The sequence below is a fragment of the Mobula birostris genome, chromosome 26, assembly GCF_030028105.1.
Source record: "Mobula birostris isolate sMobBir1 chromosome 26, sMobBir1.hap1, whole genome shotgun sequence".
Taxonomy (NCBI): domain Eukaryota; kingdom Metazoa; phylum Chordata; class Chondrichthyes; order Myliobatiformes; family Myliobatidae; genus Mobula; species Mobula birostris.
Genome location: NC_092395.1, coordinates 20691672 through 20704380, shown reverse-complemented (window position 1 = coordinate 20704380; position 12709 = coordinate 20691672).

Genomic DNA, 12709 nt, shown 5'->3' with positions numbered 1-12709 from the left:
GCATCTATGGGGAAGAATAAGTTTCAGGCCTGCAGAGTTCCTCCACCATTTTGTTTGTGTTAATCTGGATTTCCAGTATCTGCAGAATCTCTTGAGTAAATGTTTGAGCTTTTTCTTTATAGCTCTGGGTTTCAAAGCTCCTACTTGTGATTTCTTCCCATCCATCCCACCCACGCATGTTCAGGACAGTCCTCAAAATCCAGGCTTTGCCCATCGAGCTATGATTTCTGGGCTTCCGATCGACCTTCAGGCTCCGATCTTTGGTATTAACCCTTGGACTCGCTGATGACGAGGCCCCTCGACTCTAACTCTGAGTGTGCTGACCTACAGGACATCGTGCCTCCTGCTTGCCGCGTGATCTGGGACAGCCTGATACCTATGGATGTCTTTCGTCCCCACGTCCACATCGCTGGCCTTTGAGCGTGAAGTGAAGGTCTGGACTCCGGATGTCCTTCGGCCTTTCGAGCGCAGTTGTATTGTCAAGGTCGAAATGGGGGCTTTGGGGAGCATCAGACAAAAGTGAGTAGTGACGAGGTAAGGCTAGAGTGACATGTGACCAGGTTGAGAAAGACAAAGGATATTAGAGAACCAACTGGAATTTTACTTGTTTAGTTTTACAAGTACTGTTACTGGTTATGGTTTTCAGATTTATTTAAAATTTTGGAAGTAAATCTCTCAGCTAGTATAATGGGATTTGAACACACATCTCTGAATCAGTATATTATACTACTTCCTCCTGTTACTTGACCATCAAGATAATATGCCCACAGCAACTAGGTGGTAACACATTGATTGTATGGTGTTTTGGGATGTTCTGCAACTGTAAGAGATGCTACTGTTCATTTGTTCCAATGAGCCTGGAAATGGAAGGGTGAAGATTGTCTGAAAATAGAGTAAAGGGAGCCTGATTAATTTCACTTTTCCTATTTCAAGGACACAAACACAGATTTCCCAAGTATGCCTGTTTAATATGATGTTGAATTAAATACGACATTTCTCAACTGATTAAACTTCATCGTTTAAATGTCACTTGAATGTTTGATTGTGAAGCTAACTGGTAACATGTTCAGAAGAATGGGAAACATAAATATATTTATGTACTTTAAAGGTTCTGTTTGCCAGCCTCCCTTGTTGAAGATCTCTTTATTTTTGCATTGAATTACTTAAAAGTTCCTCAACAGAAAATGGCCTATCAGCCTACTTATCCAATATTAAAGATAATCCTTCACAAAATCTTCCCTCCAGCTCTATTCAGAGCATCCTAATGTAGTCCTTTCACTATTTTACTCCTCTCTTCCCAATATATTTGTCCAGCAGCTCCCTACTTCCACACAACTTCTTCGGGTTCATTCACTGGAAGGTCTCAGCTCATTCATTCTTTAATAGGGTATAAAGTATGTTCCTACTTGCTTTTAAAGCTCTATCTCTGACTGTCCCTTTGTTTGATGCTCTGATGTTTACTCTGCTCTTCCTGCACTAAGGCTGAGGCTATGTGCTTGCTCTGGCTGCTTCGGGCTTCGTGTCTGCAGGCTTCATGCTGTTTACTTCGCTGTGTGCTGAACCAAGTCTAAGGCTGTGGGCCTGCTCAGGCTACTCCAGGCTTTGTGTCTGAGGACTCACTTTTATTCTAAATGCTATTTGCTTGCTTTTATTGCTTGCACAATTTGCTTTTTTTCCTCTCTCTCCTTCTCTGCACATTGGGTGTTTGTCAGCCTTTTTAAATAGGTTCCTTAGGGGCTTCTTTCTTGTGGTTGCCTGTAAGGAGAAGAATCTTAAGGTTGTATAATATAAATTTCAGGTGAGGTTGGAGGCAACATCGGATGCACGGCAACTCTAGCAGGGTCTGCAAGATTTAACTCTGGCAGAGCAAAACCCAATAGCATGAATGGCAGCAATGTTTCACTACCAGATGAACTCAATGCCTCGTATGCCTGCTTTGAAAGGGAAAACACAACTACCACTGTGAAGATCCCTGCTGCACCTGATGATCCCATGATCTGTCTCAGAGGCCGATGTTAGACTGTCTTTAAAGAGAGTGAACCCTCGTAAGGCAAGAGGTCCTGGTGGAGTACCTGATGAGGCTCTGAAAACCTGTGCCAACCAACTAGCCTGAGTACTCAAGGACATTTTCAACCTCTCGCTGCTACGAGCGGAAGTTCCCACTTGCTTCAAGAAGGCAACAATTATACCAGTGCCTAAGAAGAATAGTGTGGTCTGCCTTAATGACTATCACCTGATAGCACTCAAATCAACAGTGATGAAATGCTTTGAGGTGGGTTATGACTAGACTGAACTCCTGCCTCAGCAAGGACCTGGACCCATTGCAATTTGCCTATCGCCACAATAGGTCAACAGCAGATGCAATCTCAATGGCTCTCCATACAGCTTTAGACCACCTGGACAACACAAACCCTTATGTCAGGATGCTGTTCATCGACGATAGCTCAGCATTTAATACCATAATTCCCACAATCTTGATTGAGAAATTGCAGGACCTGGGCCTCTGTACCTCCCTCTGCAATTATTTCCTCGACTTCCTAACCAGAAGACCACAATCTGTGTAGATTGGTGATAACATATCCTTCTTGCTGACGATCAACAGTGGTGCACCCCAGGGGTGTGTGCTTAGCCCACTGCTCTACTCTCTATATACACATGACTGTGTGGCTAGGCATAGCTCAAATACCATCTACAAATTTGCTGACTATACAACCATTGTTTGTAGAATCTCAGGTGGTGATGAGAGGGCGTACAGGAGTGAGATATGCCAGCCAGTGGAGTGGTGCCACAGCAACAACCTGGCACTCAATGTCAGTAAGATGAAAGAGTTGATTGTGGACTTCAGGAAGGGTAAGGAGGAACACATACCAATCCTCATAGAGGGATCAGAAGTGGAGAGAGTGAGCAGTTTCAAGTTCCTGGGTGTCAAGATCTGAGGATCTAACCTGGTCCCAACATATCGATGTAGTTATAAAGAAAGCAAGACAGTGGCATTTGGTACATCAACAAATACACAAAAACTTCTATAGTTGTACTGTGGAGAGCATTCTGACAGGCTGCATCACTGTCTGGTATGGGGGGGGGGGGGCTACTGCACAGGACTGAAAGAAGCTGCGGAGGGTTGTAAATCTAGTCAACTCCATCTTGGGCACTAGCCTACGAAGTACCCTGGACATCTTCAAGGAGCGGTGTCTCAGAAAGGCAGTGTCCATTAATAAGGACCTCCAACACCCAGGGCATGTCCTTTTCTCACTGTTACCATCAGGTAGGAGGTACAGAAGCCTGAAGATACACACTCAGTGATTCAGGAACAGCTTCCCCTCTGCCATCCGATTCCTAAATGGACATTGAACCCTTGGACACTACCTCACATTTTTTTAATATAGACTATTTCTGTTTTTGTACTTTTTAAAATCTATTCAATATAGGTATATGTACTGAAATTAATTTACTTATTATTATTTTAATTTTTCTCATCTATATGTATTGCATTGAACTGCTGCTAAGTTAACAAATTTCACATTATATGCCTGTGATAATACACCTGATTCTGATATACATACTTTGATAATAAATGTACTTTGAATGTTAAATCTTCATTTCTAGGGGATAGTATATTGACCATCTTATTTTTAACTCATTCACGAGATAGTCATTGCTGACAAGACCGGTATTTATCACTGATCCCTAATTTACCTTGCAAGACTATTTCAGAAAGTAGTTAAGAGTTTAATGCCTTGAAATCCATCACTGGTTGATAATAAAAAATGCATTATATAGTGGAGACACCACATTGTTTTCCACTGCCACAATTCAGTTCCATAGAATACTTTGCACTGCTATTACAGAGATGTGTTTTTAGCACTGATGATTGGAGAAGGTTTTCTACGGTTGGAATCAGATCTGATAAGGATTACAGCTCTCATCTTGGAACACTAGGCGGCACGGTAGTGTAGTTGTTAGCCTGACACTTTACAGTACCAGTGAATCTGAGTTCAATTTCCACAACTGCCTGTAAGGAGTTTGTACGTTTGCCCTGTGACCACCTGTGCTTCCTCTGGGTGCTCCAGTTTCCTACTACAGTCTATTGGACATACCGATTAGATAGATAGTTGATTCCAAAGGAAATTACAGTGTCACTGTAGCATTACAAGTGCACCAATATACAAATATAAGAAGACAAGTAAGAAAGTAGAAAAAAAAATTACTTAGTCTGACAAGAGGGGGTCATCATTTCCCCAGCTATAGGTTGACTTATTATACAGCCTAATGGCTGAGGGTAAGAATGACCTTGCACAGCGCTCTTTGGAACAGCTCAGTTATCTTAGTCTATTAGTAAAAGTGCTCCTTTGTTCAGCCAAGGTGGCATGCAGAGGGTGAGAAACATTGTTCAGAATTGCCAGGATTTTCCGTAGGGTCTAGTGTGCGCAGTTTGACTCCTATAACAGAGCCAGCCTTTCCAATAAGCTGATTGAGCTGTCAGCATCACCTGTGTTGATGCCATTACCTCACCACACCACCACATAGAAGATTGTATTGGTGATAAGACTGGTTGAACATATGAACAAGAGGCCTGCATACTCCAAAGGACCTCATTCTCCTCAGGAAGTAGAGGTGACTCTGGCCCTTGTAGCCAGCCTCTATTATTGGTGCTCCACTCAAGTCTGTCAGACAGGTGCACCCCCAGGTGCTTGTAGGGCCTCACCACATCCACGTCCTCACCATCAACAGTAACAGGGAGCAGTGTAGGCTTAGTCTTCCTAGTTAGTAGGTTAATTGGTCATTTTAAAGTGTCCTGTGATTAAGCTAGGGTTAAATCAGGGGTTGCTGGGCAGCATGATTTGAAGGACTGGAAGGGCCTACTCTATCTCAATAAACTGGGGAAAAAAAAAAGAGGGGAGATTTCATAGAGGTATACAAAATGATGAGGGATATAGATGGTGTTAATGCAAGCAAGCTTTTTATCACTGAGGCTGGGTGAGACTAGAACTAGATGTTACTGGTTAAGGATGAAAGGTGATAGAGGAACCTGAGGGGGAGATTCAAAGAGTGGTGTGAACGTGGAATGAGTTGCCAGTGGATGTGGGGCTGATTGCAAACATTGAAGTTTGGATAAGTACATGAATGAAAGGTGTATGGTGAGCCATGGTCCATGTGTGGATCGATGAGACTAGGCCGAATGACAACTTGGCATTGACTAAGTGGGCCCAATGGACTCTTTCTGTACTGCAGTGCTCTATAACTTTGACTATTTCGTCTCTCCTCTCTCCCCCACCCCCCTCCCTGCAATAAAGAAGAATGAACGTGAGGTAATGTTGTAAGCTCCTAACAATTTTATGATGACCACTAATAAAATCGGCTTTTAAAAAATTCCCCATTCATTTAATTAACCTTTTGAGAGCAGGAGAGTGAGACATGATCCCTTTGAAACCAACAACAGTGTGAGGGGGCCTTGAAAAGGTCAACATAGAGAGAATGCTTCCTTTCTGAGAAGTTTTAGAACTTGAGAATGTTTTCAGCATAATAGAACATTCCTTTATTTCCTCAGAAGGCTGTGCATTTTCGGAGAGCTGTGGGAGGAAGTCACTGTTCGAGACTGAGAGGTTCTTGGAGACATTCAGTAAGAGACTGCAGGTGTTGGAATCCTGAAGAACTTAGCAGATGAGCAGTATCATAAAAGCAAAAGGATGGTTTGGCTGCGAAAGGACTGGGAGATAACCAATATAAAGATGTGTGATGGAGGGTTCATGATAGATGAAACCAAGTGAGGACAGTGAAATTTTTAGTATACAGAGCAATCAATAATTTGGGGGAAAAGACAGGAAAATGTCATGAACTGCATATATTTCAATGCAAGAAGAATCAGGAAAGGCAGATGATAGCACTGATAATGAGGAGCTGGTTTATAAATAGAGAAAATGTATAGTGAGGAGAGGGTATTGATAGGGCAATATTGCAGTCAATAGGATGAGTTGCAATGTAAAATGCAGACAAAATTGAAAATAGTGAATACAGGACTGAACGTGTTATATTTGACAACATACAGTATATGGAATAAGGTCGATGAACTTGTAGCATAGTTGCAGATTGGCATGTATGATGTTGTAGGCATCACTGAATCATAGATGAAAGATTATAGCTGGGAGCTTAATGTCCAAGGGTACACGTTGTAGTGAAAGAACAGGCAGGAGGGTAGATAGGGTGGCATTGCTCTATTGGTAAAAAAATGAAATCAAATCATTAGAAAGAAATAACATAAGGTCAGAAGGTGTTGAATCATTGTGGATAATACTAAGAAACTGCAAGGGTAAAAAGACCTTGATGGGAGTTGTATACAGACCCCCAAACAGTAGTAAGGATGGGGTCTACAAATTACAATGGGAGATAGAAAATGCATGCTAAAAGGGCAATATTGCAATAGTCATGAGGATTTCAATACACAGGTGGATGGGGAAAATCAGATTGGTGCTGGATTCCAGGAGGGGAATTCCTAGAGTGCCTACAAGATGGCTTTGTAGACCAGTTCATGGTTGAGTCCACGAGGGGATCAGCTAGTCTGGATTGAGTGTTGTGCAATGAACTGGAATTGATTAGAGGGCTTAAGGAAAAAGAACCCTGAGGGGAAAATGATCATAATATGATCAAATTCATCTTGAAATCTGAGGAGAAGCTAAAATCAGATGTATCAGTATTACAGTGGAGTAAAGTTAATTATAGAGGTATGAGAGAGGTGTAGGCCACAATTGATTGGAAAAGAACACTTGCAGGGATGATGACAAAAGAGCAATGGCTGAAATTTCTGGAAGCAGTTTGGAAGGTGCAGGATATATACATCCAGAAGTGGAAGAAGTATTCTAAAGGAAAGAAGACACAACCATGGCTGACAAGAGAAGCAAAGCCAACATTACAGCCAAAGAGAGGGCATATAACAGAGCAAAAATCAGTGGAAAGTTAGTGGATTGAGAAGCTTTGAAAACCCAACAGAAGGCAACTAAAAAAAAGTCATTAAGGAGGTCAAAATGGAATACAAAAGTAAGCCAGCCAGTATTATTAAAGAGGATACCAAAAGATTCTTCAGATGCATTAAGTGTAAAAGAGAGGTGAGAGTGGATATTGGACTACTAGAAAACGATGCTGGATAAGTAGTAATGGGGGCCAAGGAAATGGCAGATGAACTGAACATGAATTTTGAATCAGTCTTCACTGTGGAAAACACTAGCAGTATGGTGGGAGTTCCAGGTGTCAGGGGTCATGAAGTGTATGACGTTACCATTACTAGAGAAAAGTTTCTTGGGAAACTGCAAGGTCTGAAGGTAGTTAAGTTACCTGGACTAGATGGTGTACACTCTAGGGTTCTGAAAGAGGTGGCCAAAGAGATCGTGGAGGCATTAGTAATGATCTTTCAAGAATCACTAGATTCTGAGATGGTTCTGGAAGACTGGAAAATTGCAAATGTCATTCTGCTCTTCAAGAAGGGAGAGAGGCTGAAAAAAAGGAAACTATAGGCCAGTTAGTCTGACCTCAGTGGTTGGGAAGATGTTGGAGTCAATTATTAAGGATGAGGTCTCAGGGTACTTGGGGGCACATGATAAAATAGGCCTTAGTCAGCCTGGTTTCCTTAAGGGAAAATCTTGCCTGACAAATCTGTTGGAATTCTTTGAAGAAATATCAAGCAGGATAGGCAAAGAAGAATTGGTTGATGTTGTATACTTGGATTTGACAAGGTGCCACACATGAGGCTCCTTAACAAGCTATGAGCCCGTGGTATTACAGGAAAGATTCTAGCTTGGATAAAGCAGTGGGTGACTGGCAGGAGCCAAGAAGTGGGAATAAAGGGGGCATTTTCTGGTTGGTTGTCAGTGACTAGTGGTGTTCCACAAGGGTCTGTGTTGGGGCTGATTCTTTTTACATTATATGTCAATGATTTGGATGGTGGAATTAATGGCTTTATTGCAAAGTTTGCAGATGATATGAAGATAGGTGGAGAGGCAGTTAATTTTGAGGAAGTAGTGGCTACAGAACAATTTAGGCAGATTAGGAGAATGGGCAAAGAAATTGAAGATGAAATACTGTGTTAGGAAGTGTGAGATTGTACATTTTGGTAGAAGTGAAAGGGTTAACTATTTTCTAAATGGAAAGGAAAAAGAGAGGTGCAAAGGGACTTGGGAGTCCTCATGCCGAATTCCCTAAAAGTTAATTTGCATGTTGAAACTGTGGTGAGAAGGGCAAATGTGATATTAGCAGTCATTTCAAGAGGACTAAAATAAAAGCAAGGATGTAATGTTGAAACTTTATACAGCACTGATGAGGCCTCAGTTGAAGTATTGAGAGCAGTTTTAGGTCTCTTATAGTCATACTTTATTGATCCCGAGGGAAATTATCTTAGAAAGGATGTGTTGAGGCTGGAGAAGGTTGAAAGGAGGTTTTCAAAAATGATTCCAGGATTGAATGCCTTGTCATATGAAGAGAGTTTGATAGCTCTGGGCCTGTATTCACACAAATTCAGGGGAATAGGGGTAACCTCATTGAAACCTATTGAATGGTGAAAGACTTTGGTACAGTGGTTGTGGAGAGGATGTTTCCTATGGTGGGGCGAGTCTAAGACCAGAGGACACAGCCTCAGAATAGAGGGGCATCCTTTTAGAACGGAGATGGGGAGGAATTTCTTTCGTTAGAATCTGTGAAATTCTTTGCCACAGGCAGCTCTGGAGACCAAGTCTGTATGTGAATTTAAGGCAGAGGTTGATAGATTCTTGATGAGTCAGGGCATGAAGGGATATGGGCAGAAGGCTGGAGATTGGGATGAGAAGAAAACTGGATCAGCCAGGATGAAATGGCAGAGAAGACTTGATGGACCAAATGGCCTCAGTCTGCTCCTATATCTTGTGGTCTAAAGTAAGGGTTGAGGTTAATATAAGAAATGATATATTGAATGGTAGAGCCAGTCTCCTCCAAGTCCTATTTATTATGTTAATTTGATTTATCTTTCCTACATGGCCTGCATGGATTTGAAATCACCATGGATCATGAGCTGACAGTATGTCTTTAGCGTACTGACTTAGTGGCATGGTGCGATATGCTACCGATGCTCAGTGCGAGCTGAACAATGCTTGTAGTTGGTTTGATTACATACACTCCCATCCCACATTCTGTATGGATTCCATTACCTTCTAGTTTTTCAATCTCTGTCACATCTACTTAAATGATGTCTTTCCCCCATATCAGTACTAACAATATTGCTTGATTTCTGCTCGACCAAGAAATCCCTGGCACTGCACTTTCTCTGTAGCTATAACACGATATTCTGTATTCTGATATTGCTTTTCCCTTGTACTACCTCAATGCACTGACATAGTGAAGTGATCTGTATTGATGGCATGGAAAACAGAACCTTTGACTGTACCTCAGCATACATGACAATAACAAACCCAGTACCAATTAAAATTATTGTGTTGATACCTCCTAAATAAAAGTTTGAGACTTAACATTAAAAAAATTAAAAATTATTTAAGTGAAGGAAACAGCAATGTTTACTGGATACAATACAAGGTCTCTCAGCTTCTCTGGAGAGAAGCCAAGCTAACTGAACTTAAGGTTGTCAATCTGAAATATGGACTGTTACCTTTCCCCATGGTTGCTGCTTGACCCACTGAGTAGTTCCAGAATTTTCTGGTCTGTTTTTTTCAGATGGCCAGAAACCATAAAATTTTGCTTTAATAAGCTCAGATGAGAATTTAAGAAATAGGAGCAGGAGTAGGCCATCTGGCCCATTGACCCTGCTCTGTCATTCAAGAGGATTATGGCTGATCTGGCCATGGACTCAGATCCACCTGTCTGCCTTTTCCTCATAGCCCTTAATTCAGGTGTTTTGCAAAAATATGTCTAACTGTGTCTTAAAATATTTTTAATAAGGTAGCCTCTACTGCCTCCCTGGACAGAGAATTCCACAGATTCATTATACTATGGGAAAAGCACTTTCTCCTCATCTGCATCCTAAGGCTATTCCTCTGAGCCTTGAGGCAATGTCAACTAGTTCTAGTCTCATTTATCAGGGGAAACAACTTTCCTGTCTCTAGCTTATCTATCCCTTTCAATAATTATATATGCTTCTATAAGATCCCCTCTCACTCTTCTGAATTTTCAGGGGAATCAACCTTGGTTAACCCCCTTGTCCCCAGAATCAACTTAGTGAACCTCCTCTGCACCACCTCCAAAGCTTCAGATAAGGAGAACAGACCTCCAAGTAGTACTCCATGTGTGCCCTCACCAGTACCCTGCACAGTTGCAGCATAACCTCTTGGCTCTTAAACTCAATCCCTTTAATACCAGAGGCTAACATTCCATTTGCTTTCTTGATAACCTATTGTACCTGCAAACCAGCATTTGGAGTTCATGCACACTCGTAAATCCCTCGACACAACATCGTGCTGCAATATTTCTTTTAAATTTTATTTTTATTTGGATAAGGAATTCACAAGTATCATGTACTTTTTTCACATGTTTAACCTTTTCCATTTTTTTATATGTATAAAACTATAATTATTTATACATTCTTAAGTACGCATTTAGATATATAAAGAAATTAGATAGATAGATAATTAAGTACAGTGGAAATTCTAATCTATTAGGTTAAGTAGTGGTATTAGTTGTTAAGAAAAGTAGTAATAATAGTGGATTAGTAATAGTTTCCATATATCTCTTCTGGATCACTTCTGGTCCAAAATGTTGTATGTAAGCCGATGTAACAACCATTGTAGGTGTGTGCTGCAATATTTCACCATTAAAATAACAATCTTGTTTTTTTTCCTTCCAATGTGGATGATTTTGCATTTACCAACATTGTACTCCATCTGACTGACACTTTCCCACTTACTTAACCCATCTGTATCTCTCTGCCAGCTCTTAGCATCCATTGTGCAATTTACTTTTCACTTAGTTTAGTGTAATTGGCAAACTTCAATGTGCTACACTTGGTTCCCCTTAATGTATATCATGAACAGCTGCAGACACGACACCAGCCCATGCAACACTTCCCTCACCGCTGACTGCCAGTCGGAGAAACACTAATTTATTACAACTCCTGGCCTTCTATTGGTTAACCAATCCTCCATCCATTCCAATACATTATCCTGAACTTCATACATCCTTATCTTATGGATGAGTCTTTTATGTGGACCTTATTGAATGCCTTCTGGATACAGGTGTACAACATCCACATGTTCCATCTATTCACTGCACAAGCACATCATTGGAGGGGCTGAGTTAAAAGGAGAGATTAGATAGGCTGGATTTATTATCCCCAGAATAAAGGAGACTGAGAGGTGATATGATAGAGGCGTATAAAATTAGGAGGGACATAGAGTGGAGAGTCTGTTTCCATGAAAGCAGGATCTAAAATGAAAGTTCATAGCTTTAAAATGAGAAGGGGAAAAAACAAGGGCAAGTGAGGAGTATATTTTCACTCAAAGAGTAGCTGGTATCTAGAACAAGCTGCCAGAGGAAATTGTGGAGACAGGAATAGCAACAACATTGAGGAGACATCTTGATGGGTACTTGAATGAACAAGGCAAAGAGGGATATGGAATTAAGGCAGTCGGATGTTTCGTAGGGCTTGGCCTAGACACATTAGGTTGGGTGGCCTGTTTCTATGCTGTACAAATCCATGACTCTACTGTAGCTTCATATTAACAGAGCTTCTGGAAGAGGGAATCACCTGACTCAATCTCTTGTTTCAGAACTGACTTCTGTAGTGGTAATTATCAAATGATTTCACAGAATTCATTATGAAATGTGAGAACAGAGCCCTTAACAGTTCCCACATAATTTCTTTTTGCTCTCAACCCTTTCCTTCCTAGATCCAATTTGTCACCGTACACAACCCTGTAATTCATTTTCTTGTGGGCATTTACAGTAAATCCCAAAACCCTAATGGAATCAATGAAAGGGCAGACAAACAACCAATATGCAAAAGACAGCAAACTGTGCAAATACAAAACAGGGAAAAATTAATAATAATAAATAAATAAGCAATGAATATAGAGAACATGAGACGAATAAAAGCTAATTTTGGCACTGTGTTCTATCAACCATGGAATAAAAAATGCAGATGTTGAAAATCTGAAATAAAACAAGAAATTACTGTAAATGCTCAGCATGTCATCCAGCTTCTGTGGAAGGAGAAACAGATTAAACATTTAAGTTAAAGATGTTTTGTCAAAAATAGGATGTCATTTTGGAGCCAATTTGTGCTGGCAAAAGCCATCCATTCAGGGCACTGATGAGAAGAGTTGTCTGGTTACACTGTTGGTGACAGCTTCTGTCATTGTACTGATGATTGAAATTAGATTGATTGGGTAGTAATTAGCTGGACTGGATTTATCCTGTCTGTAGTAAACAGTACATATCTGGGCAATTTTCCACATTGCCCTATTGATATCAGTGTTGGAACACTACTGTAACAGCTTGTCTGGAGGTGTGGCCACTCTGCAGTGCAGTCCCGCAGCTGGGATACAGTTTGGCCTTTCGCCTTTGCCACATCAGTTCTTGCAGCTCTCAATATCACATGCAGTGAATTAAATTAGAAGGAGACCGGCTTTTGCAATGGTGGGGCTCAGAGGAGGAAGTTGAGGTCAATCATCCATGAGGCAGTTGTGGTTAAACACACATGGGAATGATTCAGATTTGTCCTTAGCAACCCCTGCATCACCGA